Source organism: Xenopus laevis, chromosome 6S (assembly GCF_017654675.1).
Source record: "Xenopus laevis strain J_2021 chromosome 6S, Xenopus_laevis_v10.1, whole genome shotgun sequence".
Lineage (NCBI taxonomy): Eukaryota > Metazoa > Chordata > Amphibia > Anura > Pipidae > Xenopus > Xenopus laevis.
The window spans coordinates 71,203,872-71,221,991 of NC_054382.1; the positions used below are offsets into that span (position 1 = coordinate 71,203,872).

An 18,120-nucleotide genomic window follows, 5' to 3' on the forward strand; every position below is an offset into this window, starting at 1 on the left:
TATGCAGTTTGAGGGGAACCATGTACCATCCCGATACCACTTTGTATAATGTTTCCTGCGCCAAAATGTTAATTGAGCTCTTGGCTGTATTTTCCCAAATCTGTTGGCACGTATTAGCGTCTAAAGATACCTTCATTTCTTTTTCCCAGTTCTTGATATATGATGGTATTGGCGGCACTGCAGAGTTCAATATTTCTTTATACAAGGTGGAAATTACCCCTTTGCTATGGGGAAATTTGATACATAGGGTTTCCCAAGCTGTCAGTGATAGTGTATTGTCACATCCCTTTAATCTGGTTACGAGAAAGTGATATATCTGTAGGTATCTAAAATGTTCTGAAACAGGAAGGTTATAGCGTGAGAGCAATGTCTCCCATTCTTTTATACCTACAAGTCCTATGAAATGATAAACGTACATCAGACTACATGTCGTCCACTGCCGAAAGTCTCTAAGACTTAGGCCTGGTTGGAAAGAAGGATTGCCCATGATGGGCATTGCTGGGAGATGCAAGGAACCCAATTTAGTTTTTTGGGTAACCGAATCCCAGATAGCTAATGCAATTCTCAGGACTGGGGAATAAGATGCCGGTCTATCCTGTCTTGGTATCCAAAGTAACGTCGCCGGATTAATTGGTTTCAACCATTCTGCTTCTATTTGGGCCCATAACGGGGGTATGGGTCGATAAAAGTGTATTAATGGCATGATTTGAGAGGCCTGGTAATAATAATACAAGTTTGGGACACTGAGACCCCCTTTTTGTTTGGGAGCTGACAGAGTTGCTAGTGATATACGTGATTTTTTTCCCGCCCATATAAATTTAGTTATCTTCCCTTGTATTTTTGTTATAACAAACTTAGGAATCTCAATAGGTAAAACCCTAAAAAAATATAATATTTTGGGTAGTATTACCATCTTAACTGCGTTGATTCTTCCAAACCAAGAAATTTGTAGTTTAGTCCAGGATGTAAGTGTGTTCTCAATCTCCTTCCATAGTTGGGGATAGTTGGCTTGATAAAACCCTTCTAGTTTAGGTGTTATATTCACTCCTAAGTAATGTAATGATTTTTCTCGCCATTGCAAATCAAAGTTGACTTGAATCAGTTTTTTATCAGTATGTGTTACATTAACAGGGAGTGCTTCCGATTTGGTTGGGTTGATCTTTAGGCCTGATATAGTTGCAAATTTGTTAAGAATGTCAAATAAATAGGGAAGTGACGACAATGGTTTGGTTAATGTTAATAACATATCGTCCGCAAATAACATCTGTTTATGCATTTGCGTGCCTATTGTTATTCCCGTCACGTTTGTGTCTTGTCGAATCATTGCCGCTAAAGGCTCGATTGCAAGAACAAATAACAGTGGCGAAAGGGGACAACCCTGCCTGGTCCCCCTGTAGAGGGAGATATGGTCTGAAGTGAAGGAGCCCCACTTTAGGAAGGCTTGTGGATGATTGTATAGTGCTTTAATAGTATTTATAAACATATCTCCGAAATTCCATTGCTCAAGGACATAATATAAATAATTCCACGCCACTGTGTCAAAGGCTTTGTGTATATCTAGAGATAGTAACATTGCTGGAGTAGATGAAGACCTTAAAGAGTATATTAGTTGTGTTAACCGTCTAATATTCTCGCCCCCTTCTCGGTTAGGAACAAACCCGACCTGATCTGGATGTATTAATGTTGCCAAGAAGGTGTTCAATCTAGTGGCAAGGACTTTTCCTAGTATTTTACAAAGCAATATTTCTAACAATTTCAATCTTTATTCAATTTTCTGCACAGGAGACCTCTGCTAATTGTGTCTGTCCCTGCCTGGTCTCCACAGCCAACAACTGTCATCAAAGTTTATATATGTGCTGTTTTGTTTTAAATTCTGATTTGATGGCATTTACAAATACAAATGAAACACTCTGCGTTGCTGCTCTACAGAATACTAACAAGTCCTATGAAACAAATATGTTATTGACGATAAAATCTGATTAGACACAGGGGTGCTGCGCCATTAAGGCAAGTTGAGGAACTCGTCTTCATCTCTGACATTTGTCTCTTCTAGTGCAGAGAGGAATTGCACGCTCTGCGGTAATAATGTGAACCCCCCAACCCTCTCCGCCTCTAAAAAGGTGAGTGCTGTGGGGAGAGGGGGTGTCAAAAGGAAAGCTGTCTCAGATAGCAAAATGGCCAGGATTGCCCCTGATTAAACAAGTATGAGTGTCTTGTGTTTCTTGATCTATGAGCTATCATAAAAGTAGCAAAGGACCATGTCCTTGCCTTAAAATGTTTTCCAACATGACAGCAGAAGATCTGAGTCTGCGATCTGTTAATGTCATTACCTTCTGTAGTGGCTCATATCTGTAAAGATCAGAGCTGTTTATCTCTAATCAATATTTGACCCCTCTACTCTAACTGTAATCCAGCTGTGCACTCCTATGTCTCTTAGAAATAGCTTTATTTTATTCAACAGAGTAAAAAAATATGTATCTGAACAAAGAAATGGTTCTAAGCATTTTGAGATCAAGAGAATGTTAAATGTGAAAGATAAATATCAAACAGCCTTAATTAATGTGATGAACAACAGACAAAGTTCTGTCAAATGAAAGGCTTATGTAACTCTATATTGGCCTAAACCAGTGCTTTAGCTACTCATGTAAAATACAGTTACATTCTGATTATCTCTTTTGGCATCACTATGGAGATGGCAGCCTTAAGTTCACTTATTGGAATACCAGTGATTTGGATCTACTCCAAAAGAAACCTCAGTAGATCTAGCCTTTTCTTACTGTTGTCCTTTCAATTTAAACACCCCTAGCTTGTACTATAACAGCTGCTAGTCTGTCACTGTCTTATACCTCATTGATTGGGTCACGGCTTCCTAAATCACACTTAAGGCATGGTTCCTTTGGGAAACATATTTTTTTACTGGGGGGTGGGGGGATTGTTGGTCCAGACTTTCTAGCAGCATCCAGCCTTTTTAGCAGGTGGAGGCCAAAGAAGAAAAGCCATGTGCTCTCACTTACTATCTTAAACATTAAAAGGAAATGGTCATACTCCTCTAGGCCAACAGAGAATATTATCCCACCCATTGGTTACACTATCTGGGACTCCCTATCTAACAAGGGATTTTTAAACTAATACGGGCATACCCACACCAGTTGGGGTTTTAACCCCATGAGTAACTACATTTTACCCCCCATTAATCAATTTTGTACCATCTATGTATTCACAATAACCAATAACATCTCTAAATGTACAGCTGGGCAAATACATATTAAATAGCATCATAGATATCCACTTTCATTTCCCAGTGTATAATCCTTAGTTTCAATTACAGAAAAATAATCCGTTACTGAGAACTTTGTACAACCTGAGATCACCCAGGTATATTGGCTTGTCTGTAAGTTCAAAGCAGTTACTCTTGAGCAGTTAAAACGTTAATATATTGATATGTATTAAAAACATCAAACAGCACAACAACGGCCTGATTTCTTTCCATACAGCCAGGCATTTGTCCACAGCATCATATACCCATTCTGGACATAGGTTCACATACCCCAGAGTTCACGTACCCCAGAGTTGATCACTTACCGTACCGTTAAGACCATTCGGAAAAACTTTTGGAGTGTTGATAAAGCAAACTTAAAGGAACAGTTAGTGTAAAAATAAAAACTGGGTAAATAGATAGACTGTGCAAATAAAAAAATGTTTCTAATATAGTTAGTTAGGCAAAAATGTGACTGGATGTCTAACATAACAGAACAGTGCACAACTTCCTGTTTTTAAAAATAAAAACTGGGTAAATAGATAGACTGTGCAAATAAAAAAATGTTTCTAATATAGTTAGTTAGGCAAAAATGTGACTGGATGTCTAACATAACAGAACAGTGCACAACTTCCTGTTTTTAAAAATAAAAACTGGGTAAATAGATAGACTGTGCAAATAAAAAAATGTTTCTAATATAGTTAGTTAGGCAAAAATGTGACTGGATGTCTAACATAACAGAACAGTGCACAACTTCCTGCTTTGCAGCTCTCTAACTCTGAGTTAAGGTGCCCATACACTGAGAGATCCGCTCGTTTGGCGATGTTGTCAAACGAGCGGATCTCTCCCCGATATGCCCACCTTGAGGTTGGCAATATCAGGCTGATCCGATCGTGGGCCCTAGGGCCCAATGATCGGATCCTAACGAATACCAATGGGCGGTCGGATCGCGGGACTGCATCAAAGAATAGATGCGGCTGCGATCCGACGGGATTTTTTGCCATCTGACTTTCGGCCAGATCTCGATCGGTGAAGCCTGTCGGGGGGCCCCATACACAGGCCAATATGCTGCCGACACGGTCTGTCGGCAGCTTTTATCGCCCCGTGTATGGCCACCTTTAGGCAGCGACTGGTGAAGGCGGGCCACATGGGACATAACTGTTCAGTGAGTTTACGATAGGTGCTTAGTATTCAGCTCAGATTCAAAAGCAACAGGTATGACCCATGTGGTCCCCCCTCAAGTCACTGATTGGTTACTGCTTGGTAACCAGGGTAAACAGTCAGTAGAAGCCAAGAGAGCTGGAAGCAGGAAGTAGTGTTCTGTTCTGTTATGCAATCCAACCTTTATACATTACATTTTTGACTAACTATATTAGAAACATTATTTATTTTGCACAGCCTATCTATTTACCCAGTTTTTATTTTAATACTTAACAATTCCTTTAAGACTTTCTGTTTTTCCAACCTGGGGCTCAGCAACTTTTTCGGAAACCCAGCGCAAATCAGTATATCTCCGGGACATCTGCCATTGACTTCTACATGAACTCGGCAGGTGTGAGTTGGAGTAATTTTTCATTCCCCTTTAAAAGGCCAATGATAAAAAAAATCGGACTTTAATAAATAACCCACACAGTGTAAGACTGTATGCGTGAAGTTACTATGGGGGGTATCTTATTCAAAAGGTCTTGGTGCCAGCTCAAAGTCCCTGCTGCCTTTCACCACTTGCAGACCAGCAATCATGCCAGTTTGTTAAAGGGATACTGTCATCCATTAATAGTGCTGATCCAGCAGAATTCTGCACTGAAATCCATTTCTCAAAAGAGCAAACAGATTTTTTTATATTCAATTTTGAAATCTGACATGGGGCTAGACATATTGTCAATTTCCCAGCTGCCCCAAGTCATTGCTCTTTTGAGAAATGGATTTCAGTGCAGAAGTCTGCTGGAGTAGCACTATTAACTGATGCGTTTTGAAAAAAGCATGTTTTCTGATGACAGGATCCCTTTAAGGATCTTCACCTTGCATTTTTTAACAGAATAGCACTATAGCCCTCCTGCCAAAAGCACCAGCCCAGATATACCTCTGGCTGCTCCCTGTAAACAGCACTTTTGAGGGTTCCTTGTGAGTGCAATCTGGAAATAACACTGAAGAATTTGAAACTGATATTTTGTCACCATAAAATCAGTTACCTATTTATGAAGCATAATAGAAGAATATTACTGAGCTTCCCTTTTCGCATATTTCTCTATGTGTAATCAAGCAGAAAGTAGCATTTATAAAAGTTAGTAAACTAAACCTCTCTGTACTGGTTTCAATGCATGAAGTGGGACAAATCTACAAACAAACAAAAAAGGCATTTTGCAGAGCTTTATAATTATGCAGGTTTTTAAAATAGTTTAATGTGGTGCAAATACATTGAAGTAAAGGTATTTGTTCAGTGTTTTACCTTGAACTTAAAAATTAGCTCCTTGGATTTGCTCTGCCATCACTGGTTACATATAAAATACCCTGAAAAGTTTATTTTAAATCCTGTCACTAAACAATATATAATATATATAAAATGTATAGGCTGCTTTCTATGTGAATATGGTGCAGATCTGAACCAGTTCAGGATTCAAGAGCAACCATTTAGAATGGATACAATATATATTAACTGATTATTATATTGAAACAAATGGCAGGGTACATTTTTGATTAATAAGAAATGTAAAACATGTAATTAAAAAGGCATAAACCAATAATATAGTCAACCTGAGTACATTTCAATAATTAACCTTTTCTCTGTTTACTGCACTCTGTCACCCAACAGGGTTGACTTTCCTTATGCATGCAGTCATTTGTACATTTTTAATATTAACCGCTACCATAATCTTCCCCATGTCTAGAGTGTTGTAATGCAATTATTCTCTTATGGAATTAAGTCATTTAATATTCTAGTTCATTTATACTTTTTAAGTCATGATGAAATATTTTACTATACTTTCATCTTAAAAATTACGGAGTTGATTTACAATTCTGTAAAATCTTCAAAGAGGCTTAGCACAAGCGCCTCTTAATAGCAAATGCCTAGGATTCAATGCATCTATTACGAACAGTATAGTTTGAATTAGTCTTTGTTCATTAAGTATGTTAAATTTAGGCTTGTTAGTGTTAGTAATGTTGATATAACATTAAAAACATTAAAACATAGCTTTTAAAAACACACCAAAAATTAGGCCATTACCTCTTGAACTTTTTTTGCTACATTCTTTGGGAACCGTCAAAGAAGTACTGAAAGTACAGTCATTAAAATCAGCATCAATCTAAAAATTTCACTATTCTACATAACCAGAAATCCACAGTAGAAATCCACCAGAAATATGGAGCGTTTAAGGGAAACCAGATGTGAGGTGTCAACATGGGGAGGGTTATTTACTTAAATCAGAATTTTTGTGATTATTTAAATAAAAATAGTCAGACAAACTAGAATCCACGATTGGACCTTATTTATTATTTAAAAAAGCACGATTTCATTGGATTGGGGGGGGGACTCGATAAAAAAGAGTGAAAACTTAAATCGTATGTTTTTTACTGCATTTTTCCTGAAAAGCCTGCATTTTTTAGATTTTTGCCTGAAAAGCCTGAAATAGTCGAATTTAAGTCGTCTAATTCTAGCGCAGATCACATAAACTTTAGAATAGTATAGGGACCTCTCCCATTGACTTATATACAACCTCAGTAGGTCTGAGATTTTTTTTTTTTTTTTACAACATTCTGAAAAATTTGAGTTTAAAAAAGACTGAAAATTTTTAGTTTTGTACCAAAAAGCCCGACAGGACTTTAGTAAGTAACCCCCTATATCTATAGACAATGTTATTTGTAGGGTGATTCCAGGTTTCTTAAGGAAGGCTGTATACTCTCCTCTGCAATCTGAGGTGATTTATCCTATTTCATTAATGTTATGAAATTCTTATGTGATCATCTAAATTTCTAATTACAGTCAGCTTGCCATTGATGTGCTGAGATGTGGAAGGCAATCTTTATGGCATCTCACAAATCCATGATTTGTGCTGGTCCTGTAAGTGACTGCTTGTTTTACTAATAAAAGCTTAGAAATGTTCTGCCTTAAGACTGACATTATGAGCAATCTATAAGTGGGTTAAACTATCATTCACTGTCTGCCAGTGCAAGTTTCTAAAGCGAGATGGGAGGCACAAGCTGACTGGGCAGTCAGGGGTAGTGGTGAAAAGCTTTTGAAATCTCAAACTTTCCATGTCATTTAATTCAGTAGATAAGAGACGTGAAGGTTTGTGAAGATTGTTAATAGGAGAGCTTCCCTATTCAGCCGTGCATTCACAAAGACTGTACAGTACAGATATAAAGCCTTAACTAGTGCCTCACTCCAGGTGAAAGTTGCCATTTTTCTTTAAAAAAAAAAAACCCTCTTATTATTGAATTTTTTTTATTTTCTCCGCTAGCATACATCAGGCATCTAGTGCAATAGACTCAAAACAGGCAGGCGGCACTTCTGGAAAGGATTTATTGGGGTTGCTGCTGTAGAACCTAACGCGTTTCGGGAGTAAATCCCTTAATCATAGGTAACAAGTCATTGTCAACAGCTGGGTTTTTATACAAAAGGTAACAGTGACCCCTAGTGGGCTTTCAATAGGGGGGTCACTGTTACCTTTTGTATAAAAACCCAGCTGTTGACAATGACTTGTTACCTATGATTAAGGGATTTACTCCCGAAACGCGTTAGGTTCTACAGCAGCAACCCCAATAAATCCTTTCCAGAAGTGCCGTCTGCCTGTTTTGAGTCTATTGGATGTTAGCAGTGGGGACACTGTTTGACTGAGCACCTGGTTGGTAATAAGAGGTTAGCAGTAGCGGTCCATTTCTTTCTTCTTTTTTCTATCTTCAGGCATCTAGTGCCCTCTATCCAAGTCTAAAGCTTGACTTTTAATATGCCATGTTCATGTCATTTGACCCTTTAGGAGTTTTATTCGTTATTCCCCTGGTTGAAGTCCTGTTTTTCAATCTAAAGAGCTCCTTGAAACTGTAAAAGTCTTTGCAGTGATTTGCTATTTTCTGTTTTAAGATAATGTTAATGTATAATTTTTAAGATTACCCAGTTGTCCCCAACGCACACAAGTACACCTCTAGAAACAATAATCACCATTACACCCTCTCTAATGTCCAGTCTAAGTCATGGAAGACTGACATATTTATGTTTGTCTGAGCGTTTTTCTTGAGTAAGGGGTTTTCATAGTAAGGAGCAACCATGCCTTCAATGTACAGAGCATATATATACCATAAACGTGGATTACGCTGGGTTAGATAAAATTAGTTAACTTACTCTGCTATTTTTCTGTTTTTTAGATAATGAGTTTGAGCATAAAAGATCTCCTATATGATATGAATCTGTAGGATAGAAATGGAAAGTGGAAGGGACAAGGATATTGCACATGCAACACATTTCCTTTTCGATAACATGTACTTCAGGAAATGTTGTAGAATATTATCCTTGTAGTTATTCCTGTTATATATTCTTATAGGGACTTTTGCAACAGTAAGAAAAGTTTATCAAACAGAAACAGGGTATACCCAGAATGCATAATGTGGGATTTGACATAAAGCTCACAGACTCTTTGGTTTTTGGAATACTAAACAACTTCAACCCATAATTTGCATGCACAAATTTGAATAAAAGAAATTTCCATTAATTTTGGTAAAAAAAGCAAACCCATTCGATTGCCCATACCTTTTAAGTCACATGAATTTAAGGCAGGGATTTAAATCTGAATTTGAACTTGGAGAGCTAATCATATTAAAGGAGAAGGAAAGTTGTTTACCACTTGGGGTGCCAAATGTTAGGCATCCCCAAGTGAACGACGTTCCTTCTCCTTTAAGCACTGCCTCTGATCAGAGCAGATCACTACTACCCATCAAATTACAAAGGCATTTGACTGCTCAAAGTCACTTGTGTTGCATGACTCATTAAAACTTGTATATTATAAAAATAATGCACCGCAATGAAAATGATGGTCATCATTAAGTTCCATGAACTGCTGGGAAACTCCCAACCTATGCAAAACTACTAGTCTACTAGCCACTAGTTTAAAGGAATATAATGTACAGGTTACTCATTTTTAAAAATGTATTTTGGCTACAAAATGCCTGGAAAGGAGCTTATAATTCAGAGGAAGCAGCATGCTGGTATGTACAGAAGAAGCAAGGCAAAGCAGCTCAAAACACTTATGACTCTAGAAAATCAATACAGCCAAAATGATTCTATGTTGCAGTTATTCTTTTTAATATATGCTGGTCACCTGATTCACCTGCACCTCTAGCAGAGATACAAAGGGGCAAATTCAATAAAGCGCGAAGCGCCGAACGCTAGCGTTAATTCGCTAGCATTGGCCATTTTCGCTACTGCGCAAATTCACTAACGAACGCTGGCGTAGTTTCGCTAGTGTTACTTCGCAACCTTACGCCAGGCTAATCTTCGCTAGCGATGAAACTACGCAAATTCACTAACTTGCGCAGTGTAGCGAACGCTACCTTTTACGCTAGACTTCCTTCGCCACCTCAGACCTGGCGAAGCGCAATAGAGTAGATAGGGATTGTTTCAAAAAAAGTCCAAATTTTTTCTAAGTCCCAAAAAACGCTGGCGTGTTTTCTACATGGCGGGTGATAGGCTGAAAAAGATCGAAAAATTTTTGGGGCTCCCCTTCCTCCCCCCTACATTTCCTGACTCATGGCAACTTACCTAGACAGTGGGCACATGTGTAGGGCAAAATAAAATTTTTATTGGCTGATTTGAAGGTTTTCTAGGCATTTGTAGTGCAGATACGTGTTCCTCCATTGAAATTTGAATTTCGCGCCGTATGCAGATTAGCCTTCGCTAGCGCAACTTCGCTTTATATAGTGAAGCAACGCTAGCGCAACTCCGCAACCTTTCGCTACCCCTGTGCGCAACTTTGCATTTTAGTGAATTTGCGTAGCGCTGGCGAAAATTCGCCTGGCGAACGGCGAAGAGCGGCGAAGTTTCGCCTGGCGCAACTTCGATTCTTAGTGAATTTGCCCCAAAGTTGGCTAGAAAATAACATTTTGTTTTAATACAATACTTTGGGCATTTGGCTTTCTCAAGTTATGGACTATGGATTTGGTGATTTTATGTACTGCCGTTCATAGACGATTTATAATGATGTTCATGTTACCATTATACATATTTCACTTAAACTGATGGAAATGACTATATAATAATCATCAAAAAGAAATGTACTGTAGCTACTGTCATTATGTCATAGTATTTGCTGTTTATGAAGTCTAAGGATGTATTACAACATATTTTCCAAGAGAATAATAAGACTCATAAATATTTAGCCATACTGCAAAATGTTCAAAAGGTCACAGGAGAAGACCATCTCAATAGAAAAGTGGGCTCTACTTTGCATTGCTTAGCTGTTTACTCAGTATTGAAAACATTAGCTTGTTAGTGTAGCTAAGTAAAGATGGCCATACACAGGGAGATCGCCAAACGAGCGGATCTCTCACCGATATGCCCACATTGAGGTGCGCGATATCGGGCTGATCAGAATGGAGGCAAAACCGGTGGTCGGATCACGGGACCGCATCAACGAACAGATGCAGCCGTGATCCCACAGGATTTTTTACCATGACTCAGGCTGTGGGCAGCTTTTATCGGCCTGTGTATTGGGGCCTTAAGGCTGATAAGATATCTGTAACATATGGTATCCCAAAACCCAGAGCAAACCCCAAGGTCCCAGTTGTACCTCACACTTCTAGCAATTAGCAATTACACCCGGGGCAAGAAGGTTTAAGCTGAAGGCAGGAAGTCTAATACAGAAGCCCATGTGTACACAATAGAAGGAAAGAAATGCTGTGTTTCTTTTGACAGAGGACTCAGAGCAGCATTACTTTGAGGGTTTACTGATATATATAGGTGGACCTTTCTGATAAGGCTTACTTAGTTTTAACCGTTTCTTCTCATTTAAGAACTATGGCAAATAGAATGTATTTTCTGCCAGTGCAGCCTGTCATTTAGCTAAAGTGAATTTGATTGTCACTAGAGGTTAAGGTGAATCCGGTTTTCGAAAATTATCAAAATGTTTATTTTCTGGCCAAACTGAACGAAAGGCTGTACAGTTACATTAGTTACCACTCCCCCAGCTAAAACACAATGGCAGTGACTACACCCCAAATGCCAAATAAAATTAAAAATTTATGTTGGACTTTCAGAAAAATGGTTTATGTCAGGCTTACTATTATGGGAAAAGATTAATGAAAAGCTTTATTTTCTGTACAAAACTACACCAAATAGAGTACTCATGATGCCCATGGTATTCCGCTCTTGTGTAGGTCCAACACACTTGCAGTGAATCCTGGCAGTAACACTTCATCAATACGCACATTTCCCTTACATCTAAGCACCCTATATTTTGTACTTCAGCTCAGTTGCAAAGCTAAGAAAAATCATTGGGACTCTGTGCAAGCTATAAGAAGGGTGTTGGAACCAGTACCTTGGTTAATAGTGTTGGAGCATAAATCAAATGCAAAAATGTGCATTTCCACATTGAAATCTGCTTGGTGTGTGCACTGATATCTCTCCGATGCCTGTCCACACATTCAGGGCCATTAGCCTTTAAGCACAACTCCCTTAATTAAATACTAAAATAATCACCCACTCAACTGTTGTCAACCCCCCCCCCCAAAAAACAAAAAGCCCAAACCACTTCAGTGAATGTTCCCTTTTTCTATTCCTGACATTGGAAGTGCATTTAGATACCATATCTGTGCCAACTGAAATTGGGCACATAGTGCTCATTTATAAACACTGAGCAACATTTATAAACACTGCGCAAATTTGCACCAGGGCAGTAATTCCCGGCAACCAATCAAATGCTTTTGGGGGAATGTAATTAAAGTTGCAAAGCGCAAAACAATTTGTGCCGATAAGACTAAAAAGCCACATCTTGCAATGTAATATTATTCCTTAAACTTTAATTGCATTGCGAAATGTAACTGCGCATTGTGAATTGTAATTGTGCACTCTTAAGAAGTGCTTGAAGGTGTACAGGGGAATGTAATTAAAGTCACAAAGAGCAAAACAAGTCGCGCCGATAAGACTAAAAAGCCACATCTCGCAATGTAATATTGTTCCTTAAACTGTTATTGCATTGCGAATTGTAATTGCGCATTGTGAATTGTACTTGTGCACTCTTAAGAAGTGCTTGAAGGTGTTGTACAGGGGAATGTAATTAAAGTCACAAAGAGAAAAACAAGTCGCGCCGATAAGACTAAAAAGCCACATCTCGCAATGTAATATTGTTCCTTAAACTGTTATTGCATCGCGAATAGTAATTGCGCACTCTTAAGAAATGCTTAAAGGTGTCATAATCTTCTTTTTATAGAAGTTTTATTACATTAACTGTGCATTGTCGCAAACTATAAAATTCGCAAATGGTCTTCCACTGTTAGAAGTGGTCACTAAACAGTTTCCGGGTTTGCTAAAGCTACATTTAGGGGCAGATTTATCAAGGGTCGAAGTGAATTCGAGGGAATTTTGCCTCGACCGCAGAATAGCCAAATTAGATGAAAAAAAGTTTGAATTCGATATTCTTATTTAAATTCAATGGTCGAATTTCGAAGTATTATTAACTTCGAAATTCGACCCTTGATAAATCTACCCCTAAATTCTAAAATTCTAAAAATTTGTTCGCGCAAAGGCATAACTTTTCGTATTGTGAATAGTTTGTTCCGTTAACGACTTATATTACATTCCCCCCATAATCTTTTGGAGCAAACATAGCGACTTTTTCAGTAAGAAATTTTATTACATTGACTGCGCATTGTCGCAAACTCTAAAATTCGCAAACGGTCTTCCACTGTCGGAAGTGGTCGATAAACAGTTTCCGGGTTCGCAAAAGCTATATTAAATTTGCGCAAAGCAAAATTTGTTCTCGCAAAGGCATAACTTTTCGCATTGTGAATAGTTTTTACGTTAGCGACTTATATTACATTCCCTCACTTCTGTTTATCCTCTAACTGACTGCTTGCTATGGGTTAGCATAATTCAGAAATCATGATCATATGTGTTATCAAACTATTTCGAATTTGTATTCATGATGCTTTGAGTTGTTCCAAAAACCATGTAGGTTAAAATCCATAGCTATAGAAAGCCAAAAACTATAGCTAAAGACATTGCAGGATTTATACTGATTTATGGCTAAAAACATGTCAATTTGCAATCAAAATTGCATTGTGCACACTGCACTTGCATTAACCTTTACATAAATACCAATAAGGCTATAATTTGTAGCTGAAGCAGGAGCAGAAGCAGATGTCCAGCCAGAGCACACAATCAAAATACTTGGAGACATCTGTCATTAGCTTTATTTCACATTTTCAGCCCAACTCCACCCCTGTCCTGCAATTCCTCTGACCAATCCTAGAATAAGCAACATTCAAATTTGACCGTATCCCTACACTTCGTCCAATCCCATAATAAGCTAAGGTTATCTATCTTATTCAGCCATAGCAGTGCATTATCAGTTGCTTTATTTATTCAAGGCCTTTCACCATTGAATTAGTTAACCCTAACTAAATCAGCAAATAAAAGTCACTAAGTATTATTATGGCTATATTTAAATGTTTCCATGCTCTGTCAATGCACAAAATCTAAATACCACAAAGCCATATCATTGTTGCCCGAGACATAGCATGTCCCACAACTGTTGTCTGTAACATGATTCCTTTCTGACTGTATCAAATCTATTTCTACGCTGATTTGTAAGCAGACAAAATTGGTGTTGTTTTTTAGTTTCTCTTCTTTCTTTTTTTTACTGCTTGGAAAGGGGAGAAAGAACAGATTGCCCTATTATAATTTGTTCTGGCAATTATTGGAAAGCTCCAACTGTGAAGGAAGCCACTGCTTTCTGATGCGGAAAACCAACCAGCCATGTCAGGCCCAAACAAAAGAAGATCTTCTTTCTCTGTGTTCACTGAAGCAAGCATTGACATATTGGCCAGGGTAAAAGCCCATTACAAAATGTGGTAGAAGACAAAAAGAGATATAGAAACTGAAAGCTGTCAGTGTAAAATGGAATCTGACAATTGATGTGAATGAGCTGTTTTGACTACCTGGTCACATAATTCATCACAACAACTTGGCTTGGTTGAATGTTGGCTCTAAAGACATTCTTGCTAACGAGAAGCTTGTTAAAGACAGCAGGCCCTCTATATGGAGAGAATGATAGATTATGTTAGATTATTTACAAAAAATGGGGGGGGGCAGTTTTAGTAAAGTAGGTTTGGGGTTGTGGGGTGGATTAATACTTATATGTAGCTGGCACCCCTAGGCCCACTGTCGTTTGTCGCCCCTGTCTCCTCCTTTTATTTGCGCAAATTTTAATCATCAGGACCGGAGCATTGGGGATTCGCACACAGGAATTATACAAACTATTTTATCTCATGCGCATCCCCAGTGTTTCTGAACCAATGTGGGTGTGGTTGGGCAGCATTACGCCCCCTAAAATCGTGCCTTCCTAGGCTTGGGCCTTGGTGGCCTTTCCACAAATCCAGGCCTATATCTTCGTTTGAATGCAATGCTGGCAGTATGTTTTTTATTGTTTATTTAATTCATGTACATTTCCTCTAACTGAAAACTATTAGATTGAATTTTTTGGATGATTTTTAGGTAGAAACATTGAAACATAGCAAGCAACCAGTCTAATTTGTACTAGCTAACTTAGTTTAGCTGGATATTCTCAGTCCCAGGTGTATTGTAACTCTACAAGTAGCATAATTCAGCTCAGTGGGGCAATGATATTTGCAAAATGTCTGTCCAAGAGCATGTGCTTTTTATAATGCACTTTGCACACACATTGTAAATACCCCTCTGGTCTTTCTGAACTGCCGGCATAGTTAGCGCTGTATTGGTGAGGGGCAGAATAGGGAAGGCACATAGGTGTCCCTCTTTGTGTCATTCAGAGCTGTTTCCCCAACGAAGGCTAGCTTTTTAATGCATGGAGTGCAGAGGGTTTCACCCTTGCAGTCTTTAGTACTCTAGTTATTACATCCGGAGAAATGTAAATGAGCCCTAATGGTTTTCTGTTAAAGATCATTAAGGGATCTTTTATGTGACCTACAGGGAAGCTTTAAAACTTTGCTAAATGTACAACTGTATGGATGGAAGGATGTTAGAAGTCCCTGATAAGTTTTATGGCTGTATAAAAGCACAAGGCTGCAGGCCAAGAACATTATTTTTATACAACACATGACAGCAGAGCACCATTTATAACAATATAACTTTAACTAAGACATAATTAATCCTTATTGGAGGCAGAACAATTCTATTGGGTTTAATTAGCAATCTTAAGGTATGGAGATCCAAATTAAGAAATATCCCTTATCCAGAAAATCCCAGATCTCAAGCATTCTGGATAATTCAAGCAAATGATGTGCCTGTATCACATAGGTATCTGTCATTTTATATTCATGTATTGACTGCTGCCTTCTCTACAGATATTTACTTTATTGCTGGAGGGACATTTGGTGTTCAGTGAGTAGTTAAGTAAGACAGAATTGCTTCTGACAATTCCTCCATTCTGTATACCTTTGTGTTCACTGGCCTTAGGCAACAGTAGTTTTTCTCTTCATAAATCAGAATCCTTCGTAGATTGTGGCAATTAGAGAAGCCAAAAAAAGGTAATCTATGGATTTGTATATTAGTATAATGTGACAGATGGTGCTATAAACTACAATGTTTTCCGTCTATAATGTAAAATATAATTCAAACTCACAATATTATATCACTGCGGTGATGTGATTAAAAATGCTTTCTTTTAATAAACACAAAGGGTAAAAAAACCTATGAATACTAGAGAGTTATAGGCAGTTATTTATTAAAGTCAGATTTTTTTCTCATTGGCCTTTTAAAGCGGAAAACCACAATTTTTTGGTGGAAAAAAAACTTGAATTTTTTCCGGATTATTTAAACCCAGAGGGTGTTAAAAAGTCTGAATAAAAAAGTACTCCAACACAGACCTGCTGAGTTTATGTAGAATTCAATGGGAAAAGTCCTGAAGATACCCTGATCTGCACTGGGTTTTGTGCAATAATCCAAAGATTTTGTGGTTTTCAGGCATCAAATCTGAAAAAGTTGCAGTTTTCGTCTACATATCCGAAAAAGTCACGGTATTTGGGCATCAAAGTTTATTATAATAACCACTATCAGATGGATGTGTTTTCTTTAAGCCATAGATTATGTGGCTTTCCTCAATCTATTAAACAGACCAAGACCAGGAAAAAAGGGGTGGAGAAGGGAACTTGAAGATTTTGCTGTATGGCAAGTTCTAAATTACTTTTCTACAATGTGTGAAAGTGCATACACTACCTATGTGACTTGATAGGATATTACAGTCTTGTTGCAAGCTACCAAGTTAGTTGATTGCCAATAGATTAGCCACAATAGTGCAAGCTATAACACTATATATATTCTACAGAATGCTTTATCATACCTGAGTAAACAGCACTAGAATCTATCTTTGTTTGTTTAGGTAGCAGCTGCCATATTAGCTTGGTTAGATGTAACCTCCTGCCTGAGTCTCTCCTGGCTCACTCATAGCTCTGGGCTCCGATTACAGCAGGGAGGGGGGATGGAGGGGAAGAAGAGCAAACTGAGCATGCTCAAACCCTAGCCCTGGAGGTTTAAGATGAAAGAAGGAAGTGTAATATGTACTGAGCCCATATATATCTACAATATAAGGAAAGAAATGCTGGATTCAGAGCAGCATTACTTTGAGGGTTTACTGGTGTATTTATATAGACCTTTCTGATAAAACTTTCTTAGTTTTAACCTTTCCTTCTCCTTTAAATATGAATTGTGACAATTAGAATACAGAGACAAATAAGGTAAAAAAACAAAAAATACTTTTCTTCTTCACTGTTTCCTAAAGCAAAAAGTTGCTGAATGTATCCAAGCACAACATATAATTTATATCAGACTCTCTTGAATAAGCTACCTGCTTGGTAGCAAAAAAAAAAAAATGGAGCTGTGCTGCAAAATCTTACATAGAACATGAGAGAGAAAGAGTTATAGACAGATTTTCAGAGAACTACAGATATAGTTTCATATCATAATTAATAATGATTTTAAAGGGTGTCCCAGATGTATTGTTTATTTACACGACTTTAAAAGAACAAATTTTAATTAGCATCAGAAAGGACCCAATGAAGAAGTGAGATATAAAGGGAAGTGATTGGGTTCTCTATTTCTGCTAATTAAGCACTGCACCTACACAAATTAATAAACAGTTAAAAAGCTGGATGTTTTAGTCCATTTTATATTATGGATTTTCTTTGGCTATAAAATAAGTATCACAACACTGATCAGTATCTTATTCATTATCATACATAGAATTATGAAATTAATTTCTCTTTTTGATCATGCTGACACTTAATCAAAACCCCTGCATACTTGGACTTTTACTTATGAATGATTTCTCAGACAACTCTCTGGGGGCTTGTTCAGTGATACAGAACAGCGGGAGTAGGTTGGAAGAGGGGGGAGTATCAGTTTAAAGGCTAGAATGCTGATTGGTGAATTCTTTTGAAATGGTGTTCTTCAATCCTCATTGAAAGTTGCTTGCTTTAGAAGTGTAAAACACAACTTTTGTTGTCATTACAGACAGTTAACAAGGAGACATACAGGAGTGCACTGCTTGAGGCTTTTTTACGGAAATAGCTGTTACTATCTGAACTATCCAGAGTAGAAAGGACCTAGCTGCAAGACAGGATTCAGCATCTGGACAGTAGTCAAAGGTATGATTCAGTTTTTATTTTATACAGTTGATCTGAATGTG

At 37.9% G+C, this 18,120-nt stretch overlaps 1 protein-coding gene across 1 annotated transcript in view; it reads left to right on the top strand.

Moving 5' to 3' along the window:
* The window catches only part of cdh20.S (cadherin 20 S homeolog), a 265,825-nt gene that overhangs the window by 178,137 nt on the left and 69,568 nt on the right, over positions 1 to 18,120 (top strand). Inside the window, exon 3 of the mRNA XM_018269486.2 lies at positions 17,946 to 18,079. The gene's annotated coding sequence lies outside the window, so the exon portion shown is untranslated. The remainder of the gene's footprint in view (positions 1 to 17,945; positions 18,080 to 18,120) is intronic.